Here is a 6,077-nt window from a genome sequence, read left to right on the forward strand (position 1 = left end):
GAGGGAGTGAGGGTCTGCTGGAGGTGTCGGGGAGTGGGGAGAGGGAGGGAGGGTCTGCTGGAGGTATCGGGGAGTGGGGAGGGGAGTGAGGGTCTGCGGGAGGTGTCATAGAGTGGGGAGAGGGAGTGAGGGGCTGCGGGAGGTGTTGGGGAGTGAGGGGCTGCGGGAGGTATCAGGGACTGAGCTGTCCCTCCCCGTCGCTTGTCCCTCTCATACTGACGTGCTGTAATTTAGCAAATGGGAGTCTCTGCTCCTACCTGGGTAATGTGGCTACCGCTTCGTCACTCTATGCTTGGTCCTAAAGCAAACAGCAAAGATTTAGCTCATACTCCCTTTTGTCTGACCAAACCAACTGTCTGGTTCAGCTTTGGCAGAGGGTGGATCGAGCGAACCTCTGAGGAGATTGGCCGTGTCAATCCCATCATGTTGTTCAACTCACGCTTGGAGCTGTGGTTGCTCATAAAAGTTTGCTGTTAGAATGACAATCTACAGGAAACACCGAAGCCTTTGCTGAACCACCCGATGTGTGGGAAAACATAACAACAGCCTCTTCATCCCTCTCTGTCTTTCAATACAATTGTGGCCAATCTGACTGTGAGCTCCCTCCATAACCCTTGACTCCCTAGCTGCTCGAATGAAGGAATAAAATTCCTGTTTGCTTTTCAATTCATTCACCTTAAGACTGTCTGAGAAATCAGTCGTGATTTAATTACAGCTCTGAGCTGCCTCATATAAAGCAGCGTTCAAAACCTCCCACTAGCCAGTGTTCAGTCATTTGCCTGATTTGTTTTGAATCTGTGCAGGCATTTATTTGAAACGTGGTTAAGCGGCCATCTGTAAACGTACAGATTACATAAGAACATAAGAACTAGGAGCAGGAGTAGGCCGTCTGGCCCTTCGAGCCTGCTCCGCCATTCAATAAGATCATGGCTGATCCTTTCGTGGACTCAGATCCACTTACCCGCGTTCTCACCGTATCCCTTAATTCCTTTATTGTTCAAAAAAAATCTACCTTTTTTTTAAAAACATTTACTGAAGTAGCGTCAACTAAAGTAAGGGGACGTCTATAAGAAAAAACTGATAGTTTTTTATTGCATTGCCAGAGCTTAAAGTTTGCCATAGAGTTACTGAATAACCAGTATGTGGCCTCAAATAAATGCTGGCACCACAGACTTGGATGTTATATACCGATGTAGCAAAGTGTAATAACAGGCGTGTTTCTACGGCAATGACAGCTATTATCCCTGCAATTATATATCTTGAAGGAATGCTATCCAATAAACAAAACATTATACTTAAAGAAAATCCACAGCCATTTATTTGGGAAAGGTTCTAATTGACCCGATATAGATTACAGCTTTCAAATAAGCTGTTTTCTTTCAAATTGATGAGGTGTTGAGTCACATTGCCAATTCCTGGAAAGCCAGACACTGGTCACATTACACCGGTGGTGGCCAATAATCATACAGAGGGTATAACGAGGTGACCATTATATCGTGAGTTAGTCTGACCTGGAACGCAGTGTCTGAAAGGGCTGTGGAAGCAGATTCAATCAAAACTTTGGATGAACATTTACTCACTCATGGGATCACCAGCTGGACCAACATTTGTTAGCCATCCCTAATTGCCCCCTTGAACTGAATGGTTTGTTGGATGATTTCATGGGGCAGTTAAGAGTCAACTACATCACCGTGGGTCTGGTGTCAAATTTAGGTCAGAGCAGCTAAGGGTGGCAGATTTCCTTCCCTAAGGGGCATAAGTGAACTGGGTTTTTATTTTGGAAACAATATTTGTGGTCACTTTCCCTGATTGTATTTCAGATTTACTATTTGACTTGAAATTCCATCAGCTGCTGTGGTGGGGTTTGAACCCTTGACCACACAGCAGCAAGCTGGGCCTCTGTAAAACCTCTGTAAAATTCCCACTTTAGAAATAAAACCAGTCTGACTCCAAACCAAAACACAAACAGGTTCTAAACAAGGTCTCATACCTAACATGCATTGTCTGACCTAAAGTGCCACCTCTTCTTTACACTGATAAAACCTTCAGTTCTCTCAGGGCAGTGACTTGAAAGAAATTCAGGGATTTACATATACATAATCATCAATTAAAGCCTTCTAATTGGTTAAAGATTTAACAGCATCTTAGGTTTGTTTAATACATCCTCAGCAGTGGGGTGACCCTTTGATCTTTTACTTATAAATTCTGTGTCTGATACTACCTCTCTCACTAACACCTAAAGAAGGAGCGAAGCTCCGAAAGCACATGTGATTTCTGACTCTGTAAAACTAGTCTTGCGATATTACCACCGGGACTCAGCTCCGCTTTGATAAGCCGAGGAATAAAAATACAGAGAAGTAGTAGGAGAGTGGGACTAATTCGTTTGCTCTGTCAAAGAACTAGCATTTCAAGACTATGGACATGTGTTGGAACAGTTAATGTTTCTCCTTCAATCCACATCACTAAAAGACATTGCCTGCTCAATGTCATGCTGTCGTTTTGTTTCCTACATGACAGCAGTGATTGAACTTCGAAAGTCAAAGAGGTAAAGTTGCCAATAGTCTTACCAGAAACCAGCTCTCTCATTAGACAGGAATGACAAGTGGTATTTTAACCAGAAGGTCCTCATGATAACTTTAGCCAGTGCAAGAACTGTACCTGCACTGTTGGTGATATTATAAACCAGCTGTCCAGCCAACTGAGCTAACCAACTGTTAGAGTTATAAGAAGGGGTTGGATAGTTTGAGTTATAAGAAGAGGTTGGATATACTGGGACTTTTTCCCCTGGAGCATAGTAGACTGAAGAGTGACCTTATAGAGGTCTATAAAACTTGAGAGTCTTGGATAAGGGAGATAGCCAACAGCTTTTCCCCACAGTAGGGGATTTCTAAACTAGAGGGCATGGGTCTAACTTAAGAGGGGAGAGATGCAAAAGGGTCCAGAGGGGAAGTTTTTTTTCACAAAGAGGGTGGTGAGTGTCTGGAATGGGCTGCTGGAGGTACCGGTGGAAACGAGTATAATTTTGTCATTTAAGAAACATTTAGACAGGGACATGGATGGGATAGTTATAGAGGGATAGGGACCAAACACAGGCAAATAGGACTAGTGTAATTGTGAAAACTGGGCAGCATGGGAAAGTTGGGCCAAAGGACCTGTTTCCATGCTGTAGATCTCTATGACTTAAAGTTTTTGAGAAGATTTGTAGCTCGGGTTGTGGATGAGGCTGTAGACTGTGTTTGGTTGCAGACATTTTGTCTCCCTGCTAGGTAACATCATCAGTGCGCCTCCGGTGAAGCATTGGTGTTCTGTCCCCCTTGTTATTTATATGCCTCGGTTTGTTGGGTGGTTAGTATCACTTCAGGCTCTGTTTCTCAGTGGTTTGTATGTCAGGTCCAGTTCAATGTGTTTATTTATGGAGTTCCAGTTGGAATGCCACACTTTCAGGAATTCCCTGGCATGTCTCTGTTTGGCTCGTGCTATTGTGGATGTGTTGTTCCAGTTGAATTCGTGCCCTTCTTTGTCCGTGTGTATCAAGACCAGATCGGGGCGTGGCATTCCAACCAGAACTCCATAAACAAACGTACAGGACCTGATATACAAACCACTGAGAAACAGAACCGGAAGTGATACCAACCATCCCAGCAAACCGAGGCATATAAATAACAAGCGGGATAGAACACCAACACTTCACCGGAGGCACATTGACAATGTTATCCAACAGGGAGACGAAACATCTGCAACCAAACACACCTGCTGGGCGAGCAAGTCTACAACCTCATCTCTACGACTGTATCAGCCCTTCACTACAGTGGGTCTAAGGCATTTCCTGAGGACTTAGAAGATGTTACATAAACGCAAGTTATTTCTTAAATGGGAGCAACAAATACATGGATCAGTTTAGTCATTGAGGGATATGTAAAACTGAGATTAAAGGGGTAAAGCTAGCAGGGGCAATAAAAACAGCACCAGCTACGTTGACAGACCAATGCAGCCATTCTTGTCCAGGGCCCCTTTTGATGACATCACAACTTTGGGGTACGCCTTGGCCAATGCATTGAGGGGTGTGGCATTATGCTAACCTCTGCAAGGCTCATGGGGAATCACTAATAATTTCCCTGTGGAGATCGTTGGGTATGACTTCCCTTGGTAACAGGCAACGGACTGCCCAGCTGGGAACTCATCACCTGAGCCCTTTATAAAGCAGGCCAAGATGGTTTGCATTGCCTTTAATGGGCTCGGCTTGTAAATATTTGATTGGCTACATGGCAATTACTGGTGGTAGTTAATAGGAAAAAAGTCATGGTGATTTTGGTGGTGAGAAGGTCACTCAGTTGTGTATAATAGCATTTCAGAGTATAATTAAAAATAAAGCAGACCCAGGGGTGCGTCTGCAGAATTTTCATTCCAGGCTGGGACTAGCCTCTGTGCATCACGAGTAGTGGCTCTATTTTGGGATTCAACAATAAATGATGTTCTTTTCCAGTTACGTTTCCTGATTTATTGCCGATACTAAGTCCCATAGAACAAGCAGACATCCCCCCCACTGCTGCACGGACCATGTTTTGAGTTTGATACCCCGCAGCAAGGCAGGTGTTGGAGATGATGCAAGCAGTCATGAGGGGACATGGTGGTGTAGTGTAACGTCACTGGGTCAATAATCCGGCACCCCCAGCTAATGTCCTGCGACGTGGGTTCAAAACCTACCATGACAGATGGTGAAACCTGAATTCACTACAAGTATGAGATAAAAACAATTTGAATCTAATGAAACTATGTACTCTCTGTTGACTGTTGTAAAACCCAGCTCACTCGCTTCCTTTAGGGAAGGAAATCTGCCATCCTTACCTGGTGTGACCTACATGTGACTTGAGACCCACGGCAACATGGTTGACTCAACTTAGGAAAGTGAAGAAGGTGTAGGATATAATTCTTGGAGATAACAGATCTTCGGGGAGAAAATGGAAGCAGGGTTTTGAGTTACATGATCAGCCATGATCATATTGAATGGTGGAACAGGCTCGAAGGGCTGAATAGCCTACTCCTGCTCCTGTTTTCTATGTTTCTACGAAAAACTTCATTCCTTGGCAACAAAACTTGGGTTTGGATGCAACATTTGGTGACCTTGCTAAAGGTCACAAAGGACGAAATGACCTCCTGGTACATTAGTGAGGGTTAGTGAGATACAGTTAGGGTCAGGGTCAGGGTGAGGGTTAGTGTTAGGGTTAGTTTCACGATTAGGTTTGGGGTTAAAGTTAGGGTCAGGGTTAGATTTAGGGTTAGGGTTAGTGTCAGGGTTAGATTCACCGTTAGGTGTAAGGTTAAAGTTAGGGTCAGGGTTAAGGTCAAGGTTAGGTTTGGGGTTGGGGTTATGGTCTGGGTTAGCGTTAGGTTTAGGATTAGGGTTAAGGTTAAGGTTAGTGTTCGTGAGGGACCAAGGTATTTCTGGCCTTATGTGAATCATAGCCTGACATCATCAGGAGACAAAAAAAAACTAGGAGAAAATAAATGTCCTAAGTGTATCATACATGAAGACGGTTTTATATAGAAATAATTCTGTGTGAATAATGATCTCCTTCAGCTGACCATTCCTACTCTGCTCCTGTTGGTAATCCATGATGGCATTGGGCCTGACTGTTATAAGATGACTTACTGCCACAACACTGAAGGTATGTGCAGGAGAACCCAACAGAGGGAGAGCGAGTCATGCAGCACGGAGGACAGAGCGGGCCCAGTTACTCAAGATGGCAGCACTGGCACAGTAGGCCCATCCGCTCCAGGCTGGCTGTGTTCTTTCTTTTTCTCTCGTTTTGTCTTTTTCTTCTTTTTATTCTTCTTTTCTTCATTTTCCTGACATTGCTGGGAGGCCAGAGCGGTGTCAACGATGGCCTGTGAGAGGACTCCGGGCTGCAGTAGGCCCGATGTTTAGACTCCTGGAATTAGTGGCAGAGTGGGGACTCCGGGCTGTAGTAGGCCCGATGTTTAGATTCCTGGAATTAGTGGGAGAATGGGGACAGCAGGCTGTAGTAGGCCCGACGTTTGGACTCCTGGAATTAGTGGGAGAATGGGGACAGCAGGCT

Source organism: Rhincodon typus, chromosome 20 (genome assembly GCF_021869965.1).
Source record: "Rhincodon typus isolate 14 chromosome 20, sRhiTyp1.1, whole genome shotgun sequence".
NCBI lineage: Eukaryota > Metazoa > Chordata > Chondrichthyes > Orectolobiformes > Rhincodontidae > Rhincodon > Rhincodon typus.